General features: G+C 45.6%; 1 long non-coding RNA gene and 1 pseudogene across 2 annotated transcripts; both read right to left on the reverse strand.

Moving 5' to 3' along the window:
- Positions 1 to 528: 528 nt before the first annotated feature.
- Positions 529 to 11,147, reverse strand: LOC123390315. 2 transcript variants are annotated; one of them, XR_006604916.1, is made up of 3 exons: positions 7,641 to 8,145; positions 6,036 to 6,088; positions 529 to 833 (listed from the first exon to the last, which is right to left on the reverse strand). It is a non-coding gene; the product is annotated as an uncharacterized LOC123390315 (long non-coding RNA). The 2 variants fall into 2 exon arrangements; XR_006604917.1 differs by lacking the exon at positions 7,641 to 8,145 and adding an exon at positions 11,138 to 11,147 and having other exon boundaries at positions 530 to 833.
- A 4,100-nt stretch (positions 11,148 to 15,247) lies between these two features.
- The window catches only part of LOC123390316, a 37,232-nt pseudogene continuing 26,581 nt past the window's right edge, over positions 15,248 to 25,898 (reverse strand).

Below are 25,898 nucleotides of genomic sequence, written 5' to 3' on the forward strand. Positions count from 1 at the left end.
TGGCTTGGTGAGGGATATTGGGGAGGGTATGTGCTATATGGTGAGCGCTGTGAATTGAGTAAGACTGATGAATCACAGACCTATACCCCTGAAACATTAATACATTATATGTTAATTTTTTTAAAAAACCATATATATTTACAAAAATAAAAAAGAACCATTAAATAAATTAATATTATCAATAAGCTTACAGTCAGTGGAGCATGCAAAACTATCAATCTTAGGGTTTTGAGTTTTGAGCCACATGTGTTGGGTAGAAATTACTTAAAGAAATAAAAAAGTCTTTGAAAATAATTTAAGTTAAGGGGACGCCTGGTGGCTCAGTTGTGTTAAGCTGCTGCGTTCGGCTCAGGTCATGATCTCAGGGTCCTGGGATCGAGTCCCACATCCGGCTCTCAGCTCAGTAGGGAGCCTTGCTTCCCTCTCCCTCTCTCTGCCAAATAAATAAATAAAAACCTTAAAAAAAAATTTTAAGTTAAACAAAACAGGCTTAAACATAATCTCTATCAACACAAATGATGACAAGTCACAAACATCGCTATTTTAATTCATCAGATAATACAATAAATTAGAAAATGATAGAGGCTCTGTCAGCTCACAAGGAAGGTTAGGGATAAAACAAAATCTTAGAAGGAATAAGTTAAAACCTTAGAGATTCCAGGAAAGAGAAAAAAAGAGACCTAGTAAGACCCAAAACAAATTTCCGGAGCAAGAAATTTAAATTATGCTTTGAATAACAGACAAAAGGTGACAAAAATTGTTTACCTTTGCCCAGGTGTGACATGATTCTCCGCTGGAACAGCTGAGGCCGTGAAGACCTTTGTTTCAGAAAGCTGTTTGGAAAGTAATAAAAAAAAAAAAAGACTTTGCTTTTATTTTACAGAACATGAAACTAAAAATGTATCAAATTTCTGACAATTTTCCGTCAATGGTACTCTTATTACACTTCACCCAAAAAGTAGTCTAAGAGAAAGAAAATACATTAAGTGATGATGACAAGTAATATTGTTCAGGTGAAGGTAATTTTAGATTGGCAAACCCATAAAAAGGATTTCACATCAGGGAAAGAATGAAGTCAAGTCAGAGCAGGGTTCTATTTGACATTACACAAAATGAGAAAACAAAATGACATTATACAAAACGACATACACAAAAAAAAACCACCACAAATGCCCAACGTTTGGAAGGGCAAAAAAACCCTGACATTTTCTTTCCCCCAAAACAGATGGTTTTAGTATTTTTGTTATTAGTAAATCTGTATTTCTTTTTTTTATTAAGTCATAGGTTTCCATTTTTATATAGAAACAACTCTGTTGAGGTTATAACCACATTCAATAATCAGATAATGCTCAAACAACCTAATAACTTATAGTTTTGTCATGTGAATATGTCCATGAAATCATCACACAAATCAAGACAATGACATAGTACCCCAAAAGTTTGCTCCTGTCCCTATGTAAGCAATCCCTCCTACTATTTACCTTAGCAACCACCAATGTGTTTTCTGTCACCAAGATGAGTGTTTTAATTTCTAGAATTTTAAGTGGAATTTTAAAATATGCAGGTTATTTTTTTGGTCTGGCTTTCTTCAGTGAATACAATTATTTTAAATTTATACATATTGTCTAAATGCCCTTTTAAGTATTAAGTAAGGACCCCAGAATAAAATTTTTTGTAAGTTCAACTCACATTATTGAAAGGTAGGCTCTTCTCACATTTTCAAAGTGTGAGCTTTCAAAGGCTGAAAAATGATGACCTAATGAGATTATGTGAGAAACTGCAGAAAATCTTTCAAAGACTGCTGTAATACTTATCAACTCTAACAGTCTCAGAACTCTGAAACACTTGTATAATAATCAGGTTGCCTTACATATTAATATTCTGGCAGGGGCAGAGTAGGGGGGGGACAGTAGGTGTCCGTTTTCTATAAAAAAACACAATAAAAGGGGTACCTGGGTGGCTCAGTCGGTTAACTGGCTGCCTTTGATTCAGGTCATGATCCCAGGGTCCCAGGATTGAGCCCCACGTCAGGCTCCCTGCTCAGGGGAGAGCCTGTTTTCTCCCTCTCCCTTTTGCCTGCCTCTCTGCCTACTTGTGTTTCTGTCAAATAAATAAACAAAATCTTAAACATAAATAAATAAATGAATGAATGAATAAATATAAATAAATATAAAAAGTGCTGAATAGGAGAGTTACACTGCACCTGTTCCAAGGTGGTATCTTAAAGAGTCCCCAAGGAATTCATTTTTTGCCTTAACTCTATTTAATACCTAAGATTCTATAAGACACAGAGAAAAGCAATAAAGGAGTAAACTGTGAAAAGCAAAGCCACAAAAACAGTAAACAGTTCAAAGCAAATGAGAGAAACCACATTAACCACTGACATCCTCTTTAACCTTGGTAGAATACAAAAAATTAGTTTCCTCCTTCTCTATTTTCTAAAAAAAGAGAGGGGCAACTACTGGCTCAGCCAGTAAATCATGATTCTTGATTCAAGCCTCACGTAGTAGGTGCAGAAGAAGCTACTTAAAAATAAAATCTTTTTTTAAAAAGTATGTAAAAAGTAAGCAATCTCAGATTTCAAGAGACACAAGCTGTATTTTAGAATTTGTGAAAAGAAAAAAAAATCAAAAGAAAATACATAAAAATTATTAAAGTGGCTGCAACCTGGCTGGGCTCAGTTAGTAGAGCAATGCAACTCTTTGATCTTTGGGTTTTGCAGGTTTAAGCACTATGCTAAATGCAGAAAGAAATTACTTAAAGGGAAAAAATGGAGTAGGGAAGGAAGGGTTAATAGGTATTGTTGTTTTGGGTTATTCTTAGAGATTTACTTATTTATTTCAAAAGAGAGAAAGTGAGTGTGGCAGGGAGGGAGAATCTCAAGTAGACACCTGTTGAATGTGGAGCCCAACATGGAACCTGACCTTCACCACCCCGAGATCATGACCTGAGCTGAAAACAAGAGTTGGACCCTTAATTCAGGGACTGAGCCCCCAGGTACTCCAACAGTTATTGTTCTAAGTTCTTTTTTTTTTTTTAAAGATTTTATTTATTTATTTGATAAGAGAGAAATCACAAGTAGATTGAGAGGCAGGCAGAGAGAGAGAGAGGGAAGCAGGCTCCCTGCTGAGCAGAGAGCCCGATGCGGGACTCAATCCCAGGACCCTGGATCATGACCTGAGCCAAAGGCAGCGGCTTAACCCACTGAGCCACCCAGGCGCCCCTATTGTTCTAAGTTCTACATAGAAATTTTCTATTTTTGCCTTAGATTACTCATGTTTCAAATCACCATTATTTTATATCAGGAAAGTTTTAAATTTTGGATACTTTGAGAAAAGATATCCAAATTTCCTATGCTAATTCTTATCATTAATTACAAATTATACTGTGACATAATATGGACTCTCCAGAATATTAATCTCTATGTGCGTACGTTTGAACTGCTTGTTAACAACATTCACTGGAAGACCTCATCTAACCCACAGAACAACTAATCGAAAGTCAAACAGGATAACTGTTATGATATTCATTACACTGGGCGGAAAAGAGAAGGCTCAATAAGGAAAGATGCATCACTCAAAGTCAATAGGTCAGTTCAGTCAGAATTTGAATACAGGCCTTTTTTCTTTTTTTTAAGATTTTATTTATTTATTTTTAAAATATTTTTATGATATTTATTTGACAAAGAGAGATCGCAAGAGTAGGCAGAGAGGCAGGCAGACAGAGAGAGAAGGAAGCAAGCTCCCCGCTGAGCAGAGAGCCCGATGCGGGGATCGATCCCAGGACCCTGGGATCACAACCTGAGCCGAAGGCAGAGACTTTAACCCACTGAGCCACCCAGGCACCCCTATTTTTATTTATTTGAGAGGGAGAGAGAGGAGAGCACAGGGGAGGGGGGGAGGGAAAGGTAGACTCCCGCTGAGAAGGAAGCCCAATGAGCTGTTCATATTACTAGGATGCTAGGATTTTGACATGAGTCAAAAGCAGCCACTTTAACCAACTCAGCACCCAGGCACCCCATGGCCTTTTGCATTCTGATCCCCTGCTCATCTTCTAACCTGCCTGCTGACCCAGACAGGAGCCAAAAAGCTCCTAGCTCTAAAGCTTCTAGCACTGAAAATATTCTTCCTCCCAAAACAAACACTTGGCAAAAATTCTAGTAACAAAGACACTGAAAAATTGAACAGCTCTGTTTCAAGTAAAGATGAAGTTCCCACAGCTGCTCACTCTATCTTCCTCGTCACTTGGTACCCTGGTACCCATCCCTCCACTGATTCAAGTAAGCATCTACCTAGTTCCATCATCCTCCTATTACCAGTACTACAGAGCCTGATGACATCATACCCCAAAGATTTATGGTTAATATATGGCAGAAGTGAATACATACCTTAAATCTCAATCAAATGAGCACTTCTATTGTCTCGCTTCCTCATACTCAAACCCAGTCTGCTCACTAACAAACCAGATACAATATACTGCTTTGCAGCAGAAAAAGGGGTGGCATAATGTAGGTCATTTCTTTAAGAATGTACTTGTAGGGGTGCCCGGTGTCTCAGTCTATTAAGCATTGACTTTTGGCTCAGGTCATAAATTCACGGTCCTGGGAGTTTGCCTGTCTCTCTCCCTCTGTCCCTCTCCGTTTGTGCTGTCTCTCTCTCACTCAAATAAAATCTTTAAAGTATATATATTCTTATAAAATAATAAATAAAAATATACCTGTTAAAACGGTAGGGGAGGGCAGGAGGAATTTTTCTCAGGAAAAAAATTTTCAAAGTCGGGGTCCATTTTATGATATTAAAGGTCAATATTGGGGGCACCTGGCTAGCTTTGTCAGTAGAGCATGCAACTCTTTGGTCTTGGGTTCGTGAGTTTGAGCCTCATACTGGATGCAGAAATTACTTAAAAATGAATAAATTTTTAAAAACCCATTATTTAAATAAATAAAGGCCAACACTTATCATCTCTTTATTCTCACCCAACACAATTTGCTCTCAATGATGTACATATACCTGTTCTGGAGCTTGAGAGTCAAACAGAAAATTGGTACAAAACATAAAATATATGGGCTACTTGTTCAGTTATATTTTATTAAGTTAAATTCTTTTTTAACCAAAATAATATCTTATGCTGGGACCAGAGTTACAGATCAACACTACCAGAACTAAAGTAGTACACTAAAAAATGTCTATGGAATAAACAAAATATAACAAGAATCTAGTTTTAAGAAGAAGGGTCGGGACCTAGAACCAGAATCACTTATTCAGGTTAATTTCAGCTGTGACCCAAACACCATCTCCATTAAAAAAAAAACACTATAAAAAATAAAAGGTCAGGGCAACACCATCAGTTGATTATCAGAACGAAGAAGGGATGCCTGGGTGGCTCAGGTGGCTAAGCATCTGACTTTGGCTCAGGTCATGATCTCAGGTCCTGGGATCAAGTCCCACATCTGGCTCCGTGTTCAGCAAGGACCTTGCTTCTCCCTCTCCCTCTGTGCCTCACCCTGCTTGAGCACTTTCTCTCACTCTCAGATAAATAAAATCATAAAAAATTTAAAAACTTTTTAAAAAGAAACAAACAAAACAGAAAATAAGTGAAAAATGATTTCAATCCGTTTTACTACTGGTCATTTTTAAATGGGGTGCTTTAGATTTTTTTTTTTTTTTTAATTTGACAGAGACACAGCAAGAGAGGGATAGGGGGGTTGCAAGGGAGAAGCATGCCTCCCATGGAGCAGGGCAACCTGATATGGGGCTTAAAACCCAGGACCCTGAGATCATGAGCTAATCCAAAAGTCAGCAGCTTAACAGCAGAGCCACCAGGCACTCCAAAGTGGATGCTTTTAAAACCAAGTTTCTTAAAAATCTCAACACACCCCAACTTCCTTCTGAGAAGCATTTGCTAAAAAAAACATGATCATCACAGATATCCAAAAAAGAATGAACAACTATAGGTCTCCCAGCTTTCTTCAAGGAATGTATACCCCTATCAAAAACCAAAAGGAAGACAAATCTAATCTGATGCTAAATACTTACATCTTCAGTCCAGTCGTCTGTTGTCCACTCTTCCACAGAATTCTTCCAGGTTCCTATTGACAATAATCACAGTTTACATCACAAAGCCAAATACTATCTTACTCCAAATAATTCTTGGTTGTATACTGCACAAGATGTGTCATGTATCTCATGAATTTAGTTTACCCAATCCAAGAAAATATGAAGCTATTCTCAATAAAATGTCATGTTGTCAAATACCAACTTAGCTAGCTACTATGCACATAAACTCAAATCCATTTCTCAAACTTATTTTGCATCAGTGTAGATCATATTCAAGCAATTCTGCCATGAGTAAGAAAGTCATGAACACAGCACAAAGTACAATGAGATCCTTATGATATATAAAATTTAAAACAGAACAAAGTTAATTATGAAGCTGGTCTGCCTTGGACCCTAATTTCATGTTGATTACTGAATTCATAGACACCTCCTTGTTGTAAGGTATTTGTTCCATTCTATGATTTCCTAACAGTCAGTCCTGCTGACATGAAGTACAGTGCTATAACTCCTGACTGGGTACAGACGATCCGCTCAAACAACTGTTACAGAACAAACAGCTACCAAATTATTAAGCGTTTTAAGAAGAAAGCACTTGTGGGGGGCACCTGGGTGGCTCAGTCAGTTTAAGTGTCTGCCTTTGGCTTGGGTCATGATCCCAGATGGAGTTCTGGGATCAAGCCTGAAGTCAGGCTCCCTCTTTTCAGCGAGAGTCTGCTTCTCCCTCCCCCTCTCTGTCCCTTCCTCTGCTCTGCTCTCTCTCTCTCTCTCTCGCTCACTCACTCTCAAATTAATAAAATCCCTTTTAAAAAAAAAAAAAAAAAAAAAAAAAAAAGCATTTGTGTCCAGAAATACTGACTTCAGTATTCAGAGATCCTATATGAGTACAGGTCCATTATTTTTTAACTACACATGCAAATACACACCCAGAGGAAAAGAAAAAAATTTAAGATTTTATTTATTTATTTGTCAGAAGAGCGAGCGAGCCAGAGTGCACAAGCAGGCAGAGGCAGAGAGAGATAAGCAGTCTCCCCGCTGAGCAAGGAGACTGATGTGGGACTTGATCCTAGGACCCTGGGATCATGACCTGAGATGAAGGCAGCAGCTTAACCAACTGAGTCACCCAGGCGTCCCGAGAGAAAAATGGTTTTTAAAAGAAAATATACTAAGATATCAACTATAACTACAACCAGGAAGACTGTGGATGTTTTCATTCCTTCCCAGCGGAAGAAATGAGCTGAGCATCTGACCTATAATGAGGTCTGTGTGTGGAGAGGACAAAGGGAAGAGAAGAAAGGAAACACTCTTGAGAAAAAAGGGCAGGTAACCAGAGTAAATCTCCTTGGAATGAAGTCAAATAACCTAATAACCAAATGCCTCATAAATAGATGGTTATTACCTAGGAAAAGAGTCCTTCTCATTGGAATGCTTCTGATTGGATGTCCCTAGTTTAGGACTGGTTATGGCAAACATAGAACTGATGAATGTATGCAGTATGGCTCCCTATAAAATATCACCTAAGATACGCTTCTACCTGGAAGATTTTTCAAACCTGAAAATATTCACTGTTGTGAGAAACCTACACACCTCACTGACAGACTTCATCTATTATTGTGGATCATAGAGCATATATACTATAAGAAGGAAGAATGTGGATACAGGTACTCATTGTTCTTCTGTGCCTCTCAACTGCATGTATCCTCGAAATATCTGTAATATCCCTAAGGCGTCTCTTCTTTCTATTTCTTAATTTAAGGGTTTATCTCATTCTTTAATTCTTTCAACATTTATTATACACCAGCTGCATGTCAGGTACGCTCTGTTAGATCATCAAAGCAGTCTCTCTTTGAGGAGGTCACACTTACTAGCAAGAACTTGTGAACAAATGACCATGTAATGAGATGAGTGCAAATATATACTCTCTAAGCATAAACAAGATACAGTGAAAGGAATAAATATTGCTGTGGAGTTCTAGGAGAGGTAATCATAACCAAGATTTTTTCAAGTAGGAAGGGAAAGGAAAGAGCCCTTTCAGGGAAGAAACAGGTTTGCTAACAGGTAGCTAACAGCATGGTGTGATTAGAGAACTGTAAGCAGCTTTACATTGCTTGAGTATAATAAATTCTCATTTCCAAAGTAATGGGAAATTCAGAGAGCCATCAGATTTGTTTTTGTTGTGTGGTTTTTTTTGTTTGAGAGTGATCAGATCTTAGGAGACTTTTGAAGCCACATTAAGGCTTTCGTCCTTAATCTTATAAGTGATGGGGTATCATTTAAAGATTTTTAGGAAGGGAAGGGGAGATTAGAGTTTTCAAAGAACCTAGTTGACCAGAAGAGGCTGATACAGGAAAGGGAAGCCAAGATGAAGACTAAACAGAGGCAGGGACAGTGAGAAAACAGATTTGAAAGTAGAGCTTTGGAGTGAGGTTTATGATTTTAAGAATACTCTTAGAGAAGAAAAATGGGAGAAGGTGGCCACAGAGGTTGAAAATGACAATTGCAGACTTGCTGAGTTAGGGTCCCTATGGAACATCAGGGTGGACACATCCCAAAAGGCTTATTGAACGGTGTAGGGCTCAGAAGATATGGGTGGATCCTGATGGTTTTGACAGCTGTCAGCATGAAGGGGCATGGTGGGGGCAAAAGCCATGGGAATGACTAAGATGACCCAGGAAGAGACAGAGAGGGAGAGGGAAGAGCATCAAGCCAGGGTTTATCAGCAACACCAAGCTGTCAGGTTTGGCAAAGTAAGGCAGACAGCAATATCACTGGGGAACCATCTAATTAGAGCCAGCAGAAGGAAGATCATGAAGTTGGTGGTTTGTTGTTTTTATGGTCAGTTTTTTGTACTTGAAGGAAACTTCACCCTTCCATCCGTCCAGTCAGTAATTTTTTGCACAGCTTAAGTTCTTGCACAACTGGAAGAAAGAGTAGTTCTCCAGAGAAGTTCACATTGAGGGGTGAGGGGAATGGGAAGGGGGAGAAAACTGACAGAAAAGCTAACAATTGGGGAAGATTATAGGAGAAATGATTAGTGGTTAAGTAGCATAATGTGAAGGAGTGACTTGGTGGCTGTTTTAACTTGGGTTGTCAGAACATGCTGTTTCAAAGTTCAGCAGGCAGTCAGGTAGTAAAATCAGAAGAGTTCTTAGCCACACAGAAAAATAAGTGTTGTTCAAGGTACTAAAGAAGGAATAAAAAGGACCACGATGTCCTGTATATTTTGGGTGACAAGAATAAAGTGGGAGGCAGGTGTGTCATGTGACATTGGAACCCTACTTAGGCTTTCTGCAATCTAAGTGTAAATGACAGGATTATTGAATTAAGAGTTGTTGGGACTGCGAGTTTGGTGAGACAAGGGAGGGAAAAAAATCTCTGAGGTCATTTCTGGTTAACCAATATTTAAGACCCAATGCTTTTAAATACCCCTCAAAAGGTCATTATTAAGTGTTTAAAACGCTACCCTGATGGGCTAAGAACCTTTGGTGTAGTATGTCAGATACTTTTAGGTAGGCATTGAAATTGAGAAACCTTGAGTCATAAGGAGTCTTTTTTTTTTTTTAAAATACGGAATCCTGATTATTAAGAAAGGCCAGTTGCAAATCCATCTTCCAAAACAGAGACTTACATAAACTTTCTCCCTTCAGGAAACAGGTTTCAGCCACTAAAGCCGAAGCAGAAAAGGATGGAGTGAAGGTCCCCACAACCTTGGCGGAATACTGCATCAAAACTAAAGTGCCTTCCAATGACAACAGCTCAGATTTGCTTTATGACGACTTGTACGACGACGACATTGATGATGAAGATGAGGAGGAGGAAGATGCCGACTGCTATGATGATGATGATTCTGGGAACGAGGAGTCGTGACGTGCTCCTTCAGTGCCCCGTACTGCCCTGCCGTCTCAGGCCAAAGGGAGGGGAGCAAGTGGGGACCTAGCAGTGGCCCCCTCAGCAAAAAACCTATCACCGGGGGTGGGAAAAAACAAACACGGCTCCTGCTGACTCCCCTTATGGATCTCAGTTTGCTCCTTTTTATGGACCTCTTAATGGAGAGAAAGTATCCTCCACAGAATGTCTGAATTCTTGCATTCTTTACCCCTTCCATCACTGTATTGATTCTTTTTTTTCTTCTTCTTTAAACCCAAACTCTCGCCTCACTTCGTCTCTACAGAGTGTTCACAGCAAAACACGTTTGGTCTGTTTTTAGATTCTTGAAGAATTAAATAGTCTTTCATCAAGACGTTTTAATGTGTTTAAAGCTGGGAACCCATTGGAAGTTCACAAGTGCTGCATATGCTGAGTAGCAAAAGAAAATGGAACAAAAAAAAAAATAAAAACCCCACAAAAAACTAACTTTAAAAAAAAAAAAAAAAAAAAACAAATTTGCCAAGGTTTAGCTGCCTCATTTAGTGTGTGTGCATTCGATCAGCCCCATGGTGGTGAATTTTGTTTCCTTTCCCTTCTTAAGGCTGGGATACAGTGGGCATCAGGGACTTCGTGCTAAGCCTGATGAAAATGTGTTTCTAAGGGCACAGAGCCCCTTCAGCCTCCAGGACATCATCTTAATACAGGGGGCCTCAGCTACCCTGAGGAGAGAGATCAGATTTTGTTTTTTGAAATCGATTGGGATCTAAAGCCTGAAAATAAATATTCATACTTTACATAGAATTGAGCACTTGATTGCTATTTATTTTAAAAGACAGAGTTGTTACCCTCCCCACCCCAAGGGAGTGGGAAGAGTGTGGAGGGGAGTGAGTGTGTGTGTGTGTGTGTGTGTGTGTGTGTGTGTGTGTGGAGTCTTAGTGATGGGAACAAGGAGTTTAAAATCACTATGCCAATTTTGGTTGATGCTGCTGGGGAAAAAAAAAGTCAAAACTACTGGTGACCACTGTTGGGTGAGAAAACATCTGTTTTATGTGAACATGGCCTTTCCCTCAAAAATATTTTGAAAATCCTCATGGTGAGAGTGCAAGTAGCCAGTTTTAATTACTCAGTATTACTCCTAGGTGCATGTGTTAAGATTTTGGTTTTCATTGAGCTGCTTATGCCAATAGTGATAGCTGTGGATAGGAGACATGAGTGACCAGTTCCCACTTTTCCTCATTGGATGTGACCTGGACTTTTCTCTCCTTTCAGTGTATGCTGGCTGTGGAGGGCAAGCAGAAGTTGTGCATGGAGCTTGCCCTGGGCTGCTTTGACTCTTTTGGCAGGGCTGAGGGAATTGGCTGCAGGCAGTATCTGGGCAACTGATTTTCCAACTGTGCAGTGGCTGCAGCTTTGACTTCCCCTGGTCTCAATCACGTGTTACTTCAATCAATATTGAGATTCATCAGTCTTCACCAACCAGGGACTTCAGAACTTGGCAGTGATTCTTCTTTGAGAGTGGGCCAGTTCATAGGAGGGCAGTGTTCTTTCAGTGGGGAAAATCATTATAATGTAAAATTAGACTTCGGAAGGAAAGAAAAAATGAGTCAGAGACTGGTTACAATCCTCCTCCAGATCCCTTTGTACTGGTGTCAGCGTCTTTTGTTCAGATCATAGCTCAGAAAGAACCAAAGGGTTGATGAGGGACAGGGGTAGGATGGATCCTAGAACAGAGTAGGTGAGGTGATGCTTACTTCCTTAGCTCCTCCTTCCTTCCTTTCTGATCTCAGGGTTTTCATTCGCTTCAAACTCCAAACATTTGCTGACTAATGCCCAGCAGACCTCTCTGGCCTCTAAAGTTTGATCTGGTATTAAGTAGAAATGTTAACATGCAAAGGTTCCTATGGGACAGTGTTGAGCCTGGTCCCAGAATCTCTGTCCAATCCCCATGGGGCTAGCACTGCTTGCACCCCTGAACCTAGTGATTCCAGTCAGATTCTGAGAACAGTAACAGCTCTTTGTGACAAAACACTGGCCGCAAATTTTCATAGGAGGGTGTCGGAACTAGCTTTTTAAGTAATGTTTCTGGATGACCTGCAAATCTTCTGGAGTCCCAAGTCTCCTAATGCTCTGATTACCCTCTAAACACCCCCATACACGTTTACAGCCAGTAGCTTGGTCTTCTCTCTTGGAGCCCTAAGATTAAGGCATTTCTTTCTTCCCTTATCATAAAAGCATTTCTCTGCCAGGGCAGGCCAGGCACCTTAGCCTTGCAGAAGGTGCTGGGCTGCTCAGCCCTGTCCCATTAGGCCCTGTTGACCTCTGTTGCACATTGACTCAGGGAGCCAGAGAGCCAGGTGGAAGTCATACCTCTCAGCCCTTTGGGGTGTTACTAGTGAGGGCTGGCTTTGCCTCTGATAAGAGTACAATCAGTTCCAGAAAAGACTGGTATGTGTTGATTGGCTAGCAGGTGGACATTCTGGTAACTCAGACTGACCTGTAAAACTCAGATGCTGGTTCCAGAGCTCTGTCCTGAGAACACATCCTGTGGCAAAAGAAAACTTGAGCATGTAATTTTTTTTTCCTTTTTGGGAGTAGAGGTCTCAGGGTCAGACCAGATCCTTATAAGTACAGTTGTGCTGATTATTTGGTGTTAACATGAATTCAGAATCCTGCATTTTTAGATTCCTTTTGATGGTAGTGGAGGCCTCTCTGGATGCTCTTCAGGTCTGTGTGTTTTGAGGCTGGGTGGAGAAAGTAATACGACGACGATTCCGTTGTTGCTTCTCAAAGTCTTCCCGCTCTTTTTCATGCCATTCCAGAGTTCTTTTCTATTAGCCAGACTGTTTTGTAGTTCCCTCTTTCCTCTTCCCTTCAAATTACTTCATTTGCTTGTTTCCTTATGTTTGGGACATACACAGTAGGAGACTGTAGGGAAAAGTGTAGTTCTCCACTGAAAGTTACCTCCCCATCCCTCCCATTCTGATAAAAATGGTTTACATTTACAAAAAGATTCAGATGCAATTTTCAACTATTCTGAAACCAGCAGGACACACCTGACTTTAATAGTTTTCTTAGCTGAAATTGTAGATGTTTTTCTTCAGTTTAACTTATGAGAAAAGATTATCTGATGCATTTTTTGTGTTGAACTTCCCCTATAGTGGTTTATTTTGTCTTTTTCTGCCCATCTGTCTACTAATAAAATGTGAAATAAAATATACCTGTATTGCTACTTCCCCATGGGATGACCCTCTTCTTTCTTTGTGTTAAAGAAAACTAAAAGGTGGTTCTCAGTACTTCACCAATTGCCTCACCAATTATGCCCATGACTCAGCTGAAAAAACAAAAACGGACACTAAATTTCACTGATCTTTTAGGATATTCTGCTCAACTCATCTCATGGAATACACATTCCCAGTCCGTACTAACTTTTAGGAAAGGTTATTAAGACAGCCATTTGTTAACCTTAATTCTTAAGTAGGGCACAATCTGCCAGTACAAGTAGGTCGGTAAAGGGATGAGGGTGCTCCACTGCCCTCCTTAGGTAAGCCTTTTGTTTTCATCATTTGTCTTTTGAACATCCTGCTGCTTATTAATAAGCAGGAAACAGGCAAGAGATCGTATGAAGTCCTTTTATGTGAACACTTATGTTTTTTCTGGTCAGGATCTCAAGCTGTGGGTCACCAGCAGCAGGGGCCCCATTTGATGAAATGACCACTGATTTTAGAGGGCAAAAGCAGAAAAGGTGAAGACTGACCCCAGGTTCTGGCACACCAACTTGACCAGTATCTGATGCCCCACTTTGGTTGGTTGCTTAGCCTAGTCTGAGGGGTCGTTTAAGAATGAGGCTGTGATGCCTGGTCAACACCTGGAGATCGGAGCACAACTGTGCTACAGAATTGTGGGGCGATCTGCCTCCTGCCACAGAGGGCTAGTAGATGGCCTTGATTCCTCCCCAACTGGTGGCCTGGGAACAGGAGGAAGGAGCTGCACTGGAATCCTGGCCCAAGTGAATGGCTGCTTGGGACTTTCTGGAGCAAGTATTTTGCCCAGGACCCACTTACCTACTTCATACCACCCTGACTCGCTCGTTTTCCTTCCACCCCACCCCTTAACAGTTAAGATTCTGTCTGGTTGATGAAGAACCAAGGAGAGAGAGGGTGAGCTGTTCAAACTTCCTCTCTCTTCGGTCATGAGACACACATCCTCTGCTCTTCCTTTCAGATTTTAATATCCGCTGACATTTGGAAATGAAAGGACCCTGCCCTGGTATTCCTGTTGACCAGGTCGGCCCTGTAAGAAATTGCCTTATCAAAGTGAACTTTGATAACCACTGCCTATGCCCTGTCAGGAGGGTAAGTGGGCTTTGCAGCCTCATCATTTCCCTTTCCGCTCCCTGGATGCTGACCAGGGCTAAAGAAGGAATGCCAGTTTAAGCCCTCACAACGTACTGTCAGAAGACTGACCACGCGACTGCTACTTCAGCTCTAATGTGAAGTCCACGGTGCCCAGAACAATCATGAAAACAGCCTCTGCCCTGACCTACCCTTTAGTCACACCACACAGAGACCGTGCATGCTCTCAGAACTTTATTAGGTGGAGATTGGGCAAAGAGAGAAAACCCCTGAAACAGTCGCCCACCTGGTTCAGGACAAATGGAATAGAGGAGCCTTTGCTTGGAGACGTGCTCTCATTGAGGTGAAGGCATATCTTGGATTTTTTTTTTTTTTTTTTTTTTTAAACGGGAGCAGATTGACTGAACATCTCTGAGCACAACTTCAGACGTTTTTTTAAAAAATGGTCAGCCAGAGGAAGGCAAGTCTCTTGGGGGACAAGACCAGAAGCAGAGGCCTCTGGTCTATATGAAGACAAACAGGTGCTACTTTCATGTTGGGCAGGAAGGATATCACTGCTATTCCCAGATCAAGATTTGGTAGGTGAGGAACATGACAAATGACAAAAGGTCTGTTCCTCAAAGAGAGGGCTAAAGTAATTACACAGGGAAAGAAACTCAAAAAATGGCTTACAAGGGAGTGAGATTAAGTCGTGATTCTTCATTGGTACCTGACCCAGTCCCCAAACTGCCTTGAAGCAGCCCTTCCACACACTGCTCCCAACTGCCCGTGGGGCTGGAAGGCTACAAAGAAGGCCTGAAGGCAGGAATGGGAAAAGGGCTTCTTTGCTACAGTGAGAAGGGGCTCGAATGGGATTGCAGACCTGGCTAAGAGTAGCAGCTGTACCCCTACACCCCAAGACTTCTATCACATTTACAAATACATACATAAATACATTACATACAATAGCGAGTCTGGTCTGGGCAGGCAGGTTCCCCACAGAGGCTCGGCTGACACAGTTACACGTCTCAGGAATTCTAGGAAAGGGCGCTGGGCTCCTAGAAATGGGCTCCGTGTGTTCTCTCCTGCCCAGGGTAAGCCCCGCCCAAGCCCACCCCTCTCTTCAAAGGTTCAGTTTGTCCAGTAGGGAGAGTTGCCGTAGGTGGGCTTGGAGGCTTGCGACTTGGGCTGCAGGGAGCTGGGCTGGCTGCGTTGACCCGCGCCACTCTGAGGAGGAGGAGAGAAGGCTGTAAGGGCTGGAGCAGGACCCCCCAGTCCAGGGCAGGGTGGCTGCCTCCATCACGGGGCTCACCTGGGCATCCTGTGGCAGGTGGTGGTGTAGCAGCTGTGAATGAGGCTGCTGGTGGGCAGGCAGGATGTGTAAGAATGGTGGGGGCGCGCATAACCAGGGGCTGCTCCAGCGGCCAGGGGCCCAGTGGAACCCAAGGCCGAGGGCAGGCCGAACGGTGGAGGAGTCCCTGCGTGAAATCCCTGCTTGTCGAAAGTCTGCAGGATAAAGAGACCATGGTAAGGGCCAGCCTGGGCAGCACCTCCCACCGGCTGACCCATCTACCCGAATCCTCCTTCACCTGAGTCTTGTTGTAGACTGAACCGGTCATGTCAGGTAGGCCGGTGGTGCTTGAGGACACGGACACTCCTAGGAGGGAAAGCAGTTGTTCCCCACGGCCACTGGGCCCAGCTCCAGCCTCCCCCACCTCCAGGGGCACTCTGGGGTAGCCTTGCCTGAGAAAGAGTCAGTAGAAGACAACTACTCTGGGCCTCAATCCTGGAAAGGAGGGGGCAGACGCTACCTTTGCCAGGCCCAGAACCTGCAGACTTTGTTTTGTGCCTGCGATGATCCACCATAGCCACCCTTGGTGTAGTCTCCCGCTGCTGTCCCCTGGGGTCAGGTCATCATAACCTAGCATGGCAGGGCACAAGAGGCACGCGTGAGCCAAGCAAGCCTGTCCCACCCGCATCTCTCTGTGCCGGGGAGCACCCCTCACCTGTGCTGTAGCTATGCTGGCCGTAACCACCGGCCTGCTGGAAAAGGGTGGTGGGGGTGCTGAGGTTCACACCATGCTGCTTGGCTGAAGCCGGAGGGACCTGGCAGAGCAAGCAGGAGAGGCGTCAGTGCAGGAACAGGGCAGAGGGAGCAGGTCAGGTATCCCCTGGCTTAGTCCTAGGCAGCACAACCACAGAGGACCTGTGTTCAGTAGTGCGACCTGCACTAGCTGTAAAAGCACACGGGAAAGTAGCCTAACACCTCGTGGCCCTGCTTCTAAGTCCCCAGAAACATGCTCCCCAAGAGTAACATCCCCACCCCACCCTGCCAACACTCACAAACATCGTAGGCCCATACTGAAAGGCACTAGGCACGCCTGTGTAGTAGGGGAGGCCAGTGTAGCTGTAGCCAGGGGGCAGCGCAGGATTCAGGAAGGGCTGCTGGGCTGTATGGTGGGCCTGGGACTGGCTCTGCTGCGCCTGAGCCAGTGTGGTGGGGGGTGCAGGGGATGCGGAGTCACCTCGGCCAAACTTTGTGACATCACCTAGGAGAAGAGGAACACTGACTCGAATCACTGCCCCCACCCCACCCTCATCCAACCAGGAAAAAAGCCAGACTGGCTCCTGAAAACAGGAATAGGCTCCTGCAGCTGGCTCAAGAGGTTGCTAGCAGGACTCTCTAAGCCCCTGTGCCGCTGGTTCCAGATGCCTGAGATTAGCTGCAGACCAGTCCCATGCACCACGTCCCAACCCGACTCCTCTCACCCTGAGCAGACTAACCTGAATACGGGTTATTAGCTAGGCTCCCATCTCGGCTGGCCAGGGCTGTGGGCGTGGCAAAGGGAATTCCATAGTAATCCTAGGAGAGACCAGTGAGGCTCAATCAGCAGAATGGCCTCCACCCAGTCCCAGAACAGGCCCAGCAGGCAGCCCAGGCACTCCATGTGATGCCCTGCTCCCAGGACAGGCTGGACTGCAGGGACACAGGCTAACCTCCAGAGGGCAGCACTCAAATTCAAAGTAAACAGTGCCCATTGGAGTTGTGCTATTGTGGCAGCCACACAGCGTGCAAGACGCACTGAAAAGACCATCAGCCTTCGCCAGGCAGAGCTACTGGTGGACCAGTCTCATGGGTAATATACGGTGCAGATGGATGCTGGTAAAATGCACAGGTCAAACCAACTCTACTGGCTTTTCCTATGTGACAGATTCTACAGAGCAGATAAGCACCCTGAAAAAGAACCAGCAGGAAAAGGGGGGTGCCTGAGGGTTTAAAAAAAGCCATTAGAGGAGCAATGTCAAGCAGGCATAGGTCCAAGAGGACCCTAGTTAAGGTCCCAAATTGGCTCCTCACCACCCATGCTGTCATGCCACCACGGATCATGGAGGAGCCAGGGCAAGTGTGGACACTAAGAAACACAAAACTGGAGCTCTGTGGGGAAGGGGAGGCCTGACCCAGTCCCTTACTCACCATCCAGGGCTTTGCCAGTACTAGACGCATGGTCCCTCGGCCTCCAGGCCCCATTGGAAGCCTTCCTACTTTTGTTGTGGGCTAACAGTGCCTGGTCACAACCAGACAGGAGCCATCTGGGCTAGGAATGGCACCTCTACCCTCCCTCAGCCTCATTTCCACTTAACCTCCAGGAAACCCATTAGCTTCCTCAGCTCGGAACCCCAGGAGAAGGCAGGACCAGGAAGTCCTGAGGTAGCAAGAACACAACTGCAGACAGGCCTAGAGCAAGCCCAGGAAAAGATACTCTTTCACAGGAAAATCAAAGGCAGGAACTAGGCACAAAAGTACCAGACCCTAATAAATGAACAAAGGGGAAAAATGAACAAAACATATCTCAAAAGGTGGGCTCAGAGGTGATTTCTTCTAAGGCACAAAATGATACAAAGAAAACAAGGCAAGATAACTCCCAGGGCTGGTAACCCACTGAGTCCCTCTTGGGACTCTTGGGACTCAGTCCACCAGGACTCCCCCAGACACTCCAGTGCTGGGGCTTCTAGGTCAGGTGGGTATGAGGTTTCTTCTTCATGATAGTAAGAGGGCCGGGGCCACTTCCAGTTTCCTCTTCTGGAAAGCCCTAAGGCTTAGGCATTCCCCAGAAACCCCAAGTTCTGTTGACCACCCTAGCAATGTGCCATCATGTCTTCAACATCCCCTCCTCTGGGTCCTCTGGGGACACCGGCAGCAGTAGTGTGATGATTGCCTGCTGTCAGGGGGAATAGTCACCTAGCCACCCACCTCTGCCTCTGGAAGACTTCAGGAGCTGAGAAGCATTCTCCTGAGAGACAAGGGCTTTGGCCTGCAGGCCCGGGAGGTGAGAGGGATATACCTGCAGCTCCCCGAACTACTTTGTGGGCAAGCAGAGAAGGGTGCAGCCAGTGGGAAAGAGTTAAGAAAGGACACCACACTGGGCGGAAAACCTCTCCCTCAGGGAATAGGAAAGATCACATTGTGCAGGCACATTCAAACAGCTCTCTCCTTACCAACGTGACCCGATGCCCTAGGCTGCTGAAAATTATCAGGAGTCTGGGAAAGGCCAGACCAAGGAAGGAGGGGCAGGACAACAGCCTGCAGGCCTGTTCAGGTAGGAAGCACACTTCCTTTGGTGCCCTCTCCAGTGCAGGCTTGTCCACGGAGGCCAGGAGGCTCAGCCTGGCAGCAAGGGTTGGATGAAAGCAGCAGCAGTCCTGGCCTCAGAGTGAGGCTGCAGAACCAGGGACTCCCCGGGGCCAGCACACTTGTAAGCAGAGATGGCAGGGCAGATCCACAGGGACCCTTCAAGAGTATCAGCTTGGGTGGGTCACTCAGCTGGGGAGAGACAAGCCATGCTGCTATCACAAGCATCACTGATGGCCACTTCAGAGGCCAAAGACACTGAACAGCACTTCAAAGAACACAAGTTGGAAAAAAAAAAAAAACTCTAGAGTCAGTCAAGCAACCCTATGTCTTACGTCATATGGTTTTTCTTGTTCAGAACGGGGGGAGAGAGGGGGGTACGGGCAGTAGGGGCATGCCTGAAGGAAGAGAAGGACCCACATGTAGTAGAGGGCACTGCCTCTTGGGACCCCAGGTCCCAATGGTCTCCAAGTTCCCAAGCAGTAAGCACAGGACACTCCTGCCCAGCTACAGTGACATGAGGCCCAACCCCCAAATGCTAGCAGCTTTCTCAACAGGGTAGCAATGAAGGCCTAGGGAGGAAGGACCTGTGAAGAGCCTGAGTCCCCCCATCTCCCACCACATCCCACTCACCACTGGCAGACGTGACTGCAGCATCTGGAGCTCATCATAGCCATAGATCTGCGTGAGGACCAAAAAGGGTGTGTCAGGGACCATGTACAATCCCTTGGGAAGCCCAGGCCCATGTAGGGGCCTAAACAAGGTTGGGGAGATGGGACATGGGGACTCAGACCATCTGCTGTGAGAAGACACCTTTGATGGAGTCCAGATGAGGGAGAAATACCAGGGAAAAGTAGCCCAAGGCCCACCTCACCAGGTCCTGCCAGGTGTCAACCCCTAAGGCCACAAGAGTCAGGCAGCCAGAAGCCATACACTGTGCACTCACCGGATAGGCAGGAAGCAATCCTCCGGGGCCCACGAGGTACTGGTTGTGAAGCAGGGGAGGTACTCCCTGGGGCAGGTTAGGGGGTGCTTTGCCTGTGAAAGCAAAAATCAAACAAGCAGTGATGCCACCACAAAGAGCGCAAGGTCGCAGCTACTGTTGGGGAGTGGGCCCTGAGCTCACAGTCACAGTACTGCCCCACATGGGGCCACCACCAAGAGAGGAGGGCAGCAGCTGAGAGACACAGAAGGCTGTGCCAGGAAGTAGAGGAGACAAAGCATGTGACACCACATTCAGGCTCTTTCCACATCAGAGGGTTCATTGCCCAGACAGAAAACACCACCCCTCACCCACTCCTATCAATACAGCACTGAGCAAACCTAAACATAAGGAACAATCTGCCTCCTCAGAACAGAAACTAAGGCTGGGCGGTGCCAGCAGAGGGGGACAGGCTGTGTCCAAGGCAGCTTTCAGCAGCTTCTACTAAGCCACAGTTTGCTTGGTCCCACAAAGACTGCCCAAGTCTTGCTGATGGACCATCAGTCCTCCAGAAGGAGCCCAAGAGAGCTGTTCCATGGTCCATTCATGTCACCAGGCCATCTCAGCTCCAGAGAGGAAGACAGCAGAAAAGACAGGGGACCTACAAGCACAAAGGCTACCAGGAATCTTGCCCAGGGGAAGCCCACCCAGAAGACTGGTTTCCTTCATCCCCACATCATTGCTGGAAGGACTGGGACTCAAGAAGTCAGTGGAACAAAGAGGACCAGGGAGCAATGGCAGGGCTGGAGGGAGACCAGGATGCTCCTATGCTTGTAGCTACCCAGCATGCCCTGCAGCCACCTCTAGGCATCCTCCCTGGGAAACCAAGCATCACCTTCTGGGGCGGGGAATAGATAGGCAAGGTCTGGGGAGCACACACCTGAGGTCACACCAAGGGCGTGGCCCTGGCACTGCTGCTGGGGGCACTCACAGTGGCCCCGCCCAGACAGAGGCTGTTCACTGTGTTCATGCTGCTCGGCAGGCTGAGCCCTGAGGACGTGGCACCCGAGGCAGAGGTTGCTGCCGTTGAAAAGGTGGCTGAGGACTGAAGGGAAGGGGTGCTCTCCACACTGGCATGCTGGCAAAACAGAAAAGCGAGGACACATGGATCTGGTAGCAAAAAAACAAGAGCGCAAGAGGACCGGTCTGGCATCTGGGTCTGCACTCTGAAGACCGGTTTGAGGGGCTCTGTGCTCACACTGCAGCTAGATGAGGCCATCAGGACACAACTCATAAGCTGAGTATCACATAATTAAAGCTGAGCTTTACTGACCAACACCCTCCTACTAAGAATCGTTGCTCAAGATCTGCTATCTGAAATAAGGTACAGATACCCCACATAAACCTTAGGTCATATGTGAACACAGAATGTGTTCGGAATGTGAGGTGAGAATCCACCTCACAGAAGAGCAAGCAGTCTCAGGAGAGTCAATCATGGCACCACAAGCAGCCTGGGCCCAAGTCACAGCCTTCTGAGAACAGCTGCCTTCTACTAGGCTTCCTAACTATTCTGATATGGAAATCACAGGGGGCCCAGAGAGGCCTTTGCTCCAGAACCTGGTAGGCCATCAGGACCTACCTAAAAGGGCATGGCCTGCGTCTCTGCCTGTTCAACATGATCCACCTAGGGAGGAAGGGTGAAACCCAACAAAAGATCTAGGAGTTCCAGGAATCCTGCCCAGGTGTTCAATTCCAGGGAGGAACAAGGTACCCAAAAAGCACTTCAAAGGCTCAGGGGTAGGTGAAAGAGATGCACCTGGTTGGGCAACAAGGCCCAAAGAGGGAAGAAAAGGCTCTGTGAGGCTGAGACCAGCCTTCAAACCAGAGCATGTACAGAACAAAGCAGTCTAGAAACTCCTGGAGAAGCCTCAGGAACAGGAAGCCCCAGGAGAAGGGGGACAATCATGTACCCTATCTTGCACCACACACACAGCTCTGTGTAGGTCCCAGCCTCACAGACTATGCCACCCAGGTCAGCTGAGCACAGACCTTAGGGTCCTGCCATCCAGAATCAGTACAAGGTGAAGACAGGCAAAACCGTCATCTCCTGGGGCACCCCAGGACTCTGCTCCCTTGGCCTAGACTGACAGAAGCTGGGTGAGGAGAGCCCCAAGGACAGAGGGAGGCTAGGCCAGCCTGTCCCAGCACCCACTCCACATTCCTCTGCATAGAGCCAGGCTGACCACCTGCTACAGAATCAGGAACAGATCTGACACTGTGCCTACATGTCACTAGTCGTACAACTTTTCAACTCTTTTAACCACAGGACAAAAAATTATTATTCCCCAGTCTGGGGGAAGGGGGAATCCACAAGAGCAGCTAACTAGAAAATTAGTTCCTGACTTGCTGAAAGGAACTCAAAAAGTCATCCAGTAAGCCTCTCCTACCTCCAAATGAACCTGACAGGGCTCCTGTCCCTGTTCCTCACCTCCCGATCTGTGAGGGCGGCGAGGGGGCTGGCCTAACTGATCTCTACTTCATTTAAACAGCTCAGGCAGCTGCTCCGATGGGGCAGTGGAACCAGCTCTGCAAAAAGGGCACCAACCCTTCCACAACGACACAAAGGACAGGAGAAAACATGGAGATTTCCTTCATAAACTTCAAGGGGGAAAGAACTAATTATGACAGAGGACGAAAAGACTGATGTATCTGACTATACAAAAGTCAAAAATAAAATGACAAACCTGAGCAAAGTATCTGCACCTCCCATCACAAACGGCTACTTTCTAGTCTCCTGAATACGGACTGCCTAGAAAGAGACACCAAGGACCTGACAGAAAAATGAATATGAAGAACTCATTGAAAAGGAAATTTAATGGCTTTCTAATATATATATATATATATATATATTTATATATATATAAAAGATGTTCAATCTCATTCAATAAAACACTGTACTGACAGGTCATTTTTCAATTAACACATGGGCAACATAAAAATTTCTGACAACACAATCTCAGGAGGCAGTGCGGAAACAGTCCATCTCCTTCTTTGCCAGTGGGAGGTAAAGAGGTTAGTATCACTGTGCAGTGACTGCAATTCTGCAATTTGTATAAAACGTCAAATGGCTGGGGATTCAACCTCCAGGACTGCCCCTGCAGACAAAGCAAGGTAGAAAGTTATCAAATGTAACAATGTTTATTGTATTCCAGACAGAAAATGGCCCTGCAGCTCCATTAGTGAAAGAGCGATTTACTAATGTGATGTAGTAGAGCTATGGGAAAAGAAGACAGAATCTATGTTTTAGCACAGAAATATCTCAGAACTGTTACATGGGGGGAAATGCTGAAGGACACTATCTAGGGAACAGTCCCATATATGTTACAGGGGAAATAAATGAAAGCAAAGGGCAAGAGGCAGTGGGAAAGTGACTGTGTATGCATTTCCTAGTTTACAGATTAAAAAAAAAAACTCCAGTGGATCAAGAAAATAATAGGAAGGGGTAGAACCCAAGCAGACGTGATAGAGAAAAAACACTTCAGTATCTATCTCTTCATACTTTTCATTACTGAATCTTTTAACTGTATTAGCAATGCAGCAATTCTGGCACATGGCAAGGTCTGGGACTCCCTGGATGAGGCTATTCTGGCTGGGGCATTTTGGACACGGAAAGCGGCACACCCATGTGAACAAGAACACAGACTCCAACACACCAGGGCCCCGGGACCGGGGGCCAACTCTCCACACTCCGGACGGCGACCAGCTACAGTTCCCACCCACCAACAGCAGGCACAGGCACGGGACCAGGCACTTACTCCACGGGCAGAGGCATCCATCTGTGCTCTGCTATAAAGATGGTGATCTACGTATTTTATGACAAAGAATTATGTACAAGATGTCACTAGGAAAACGGGAGTTTGAAACCCACAATGTTAGCCACATCCTGATGGAAGGAGAGAGCTGACTCTGCCATGACTCCATTCTGTAGCAAATGACCTCTTCTTCAGAGAACACAAAATTCCCCCAAATTTCTAACCTCTCCTATTGATCTATACCTGAAACTTCTTTCCCTGCTTCTGGATCGATCTCTTATTATCTGTTCTTGGTACCTGTCTGCCTACCTTTACACTCAGGGCCCCCTAGTCTGAGTGAAGCACCCTGCTACCACCCTGCCTCTTCACCATCTCACCACGTCCCGTCCTCCTTCCTCCGCCCACCACAAGCTACAAAGACCACCACTGAAAAACTGTGTCCATCTCCACACCTGGAGAAGCCACACTGCAGTAACCATCTCTTTAGCACACGGGGACACTTGCCAACTTAGGACTTCTAGGTTTGCCTCTCCACTATCAACCTTCCCACAATCTGCCTCTGAGCTGGGGAGGATGGTCTCCGATGGCACGAAGGAGGAGAATACCTGAATACCAGAATACCTGATGCCGTGACAAGGAAAGTCTGTATGACCACACACCGCAATGCAGTTACACGGACTAAAGGGGCGAAGAGCTAGGGAGGCTCAGAGAGAGATGTGCATGTACATGTGGCCGGAGACAGCTAGTCCTCACCCAAGTTCTCCCTTTTCCCTCCCAACATTCTCTCTACAACGGCCTTCCCAGAGGAACAAAAGATAACCTAGAACAACGCCCTTGATTCAACTTGACTTCTGGTGGAGCATAAGCTCAAGTTAGCAATGAGCCTACTTTGCTCTAAAAAGCTTGACATTACCTCAATGCGACCAACCCAAGAGTAGTTTCAAAAGGTTCCTCTAACTGGGGCGCCTGGGTTGCTCAGTGGGTTAAGCCTCTGCCTTCGGCTCAGGTCATAATCTCAAGGTCCTAGGACTGAGTCCCGCATGGGCTCTCTGCCCAGCAAGGCGCCGGCTACCCCTTTTCTCTCTCTGCTTGCCTCTCTGCCTATTTGTGATCTCTCTCTCTGTCAAATAAATAAATAAAATCTTAAAAAAAAAAAAAAAAAAAAAAGGCTCCTCTAATGGACAGGAAGCTCAGTGAACGCTCAGGAACAAATCTAGCCCCCGACAGCCCTGCCTATCATAGATCAACTCTAGAGAAGCAATTCTTCCACTGAAGTACCAGTTCAGGAAGCAAGAAGTTGGCCCTGGTACCTAGGAAAACCAACAGCTCAAACCACAAACCTAGACTGAGATAATACACCTGAGGAAGCTGAGGTTATCTTAGATACTCAAAACCCAAAAACCAAAGCCCTACCAACAGAGGACTAAGCTCCAAGCTCACTGAGTGGGGTGGGAGATGACAGGACAGAGAAGACACTTACTGTGTGTGCTGTGCTGGAGGAGAGCGCTGCATGTGCAGAGGAGAGGCTGCTCTGATGGCTGGAGAGTGAACTAGAAAACAAAAAAGAGCACCAAGTGTCCACCCCACCAAGTCACCCCACAGCAGAGGCCCCATGTCCAGATGGGCTAGATATAAGTTTGACCCATCCCCCCAAGGGGAGCCCTGGCTTCACACACATCACTCATCATCACCTTAGGCCCAGACCAGCTGTTGGGATGTTTGAGAAATGATCTAAAGGGTCATTCATCATGAGGATCTGGGACAGCATGGCCTGGGACACCTCCAGAGCCAGCTTCAGCCCAATTAAAAAACACTCGCTCTTTAGACTGTAAAAAGTGAACAGGACTGCACTAAGAACACTGCCAGCCACGGAGACACCATTCAATCTGTGTGTGAGGGAAGAAAGTTCCCGTTCAAACCTCCACCCCCCCCATACCAGAGCCAAAGGCTGACTTCCCTTCAAATCCAGAATTCAAATCAAAGGCTTTTATTCCTGGCTTGGCGGGGGTGGGGCACGGCAGGAGAGGTATATCCTACTCCAAAGATACAGGATGAGGATCAAACAAAATCCACTGTCCTACACCCTGTTCTAATAATTCAACCTCTAAAGCCAGAACAAGAACAAGTAGACCTGTTCAAAAATCAAACACAATTCTCACTTCGCGTTGCAGTGACTTGAGCCCAGAGCTCAGAGGCCAGGCTCAGGGCACACTCCTGAGGGGTCCAAGAAGAGAGCAGCAGCAGTGACTGCTGGCCCCCACTCCATTCCCAAGGGCCCCAGGG

Source organism: Mustela putorius, unplaced genomic scaffold (genome assembly GCF_011764305.1).
Source record: "Mustela putorius furo isolate JIRA1106 unplaced genomic scaffold, ASM1176430v1.1 tig00537300_pilon_pilon_pilon, whole genome shotgun sequence".
Lineage (NCBI taxonomy): Eukaryota > Metazoa > Chordata > Mammalia > Carnivora > Mustelidae > Mustela > Mustela putorius.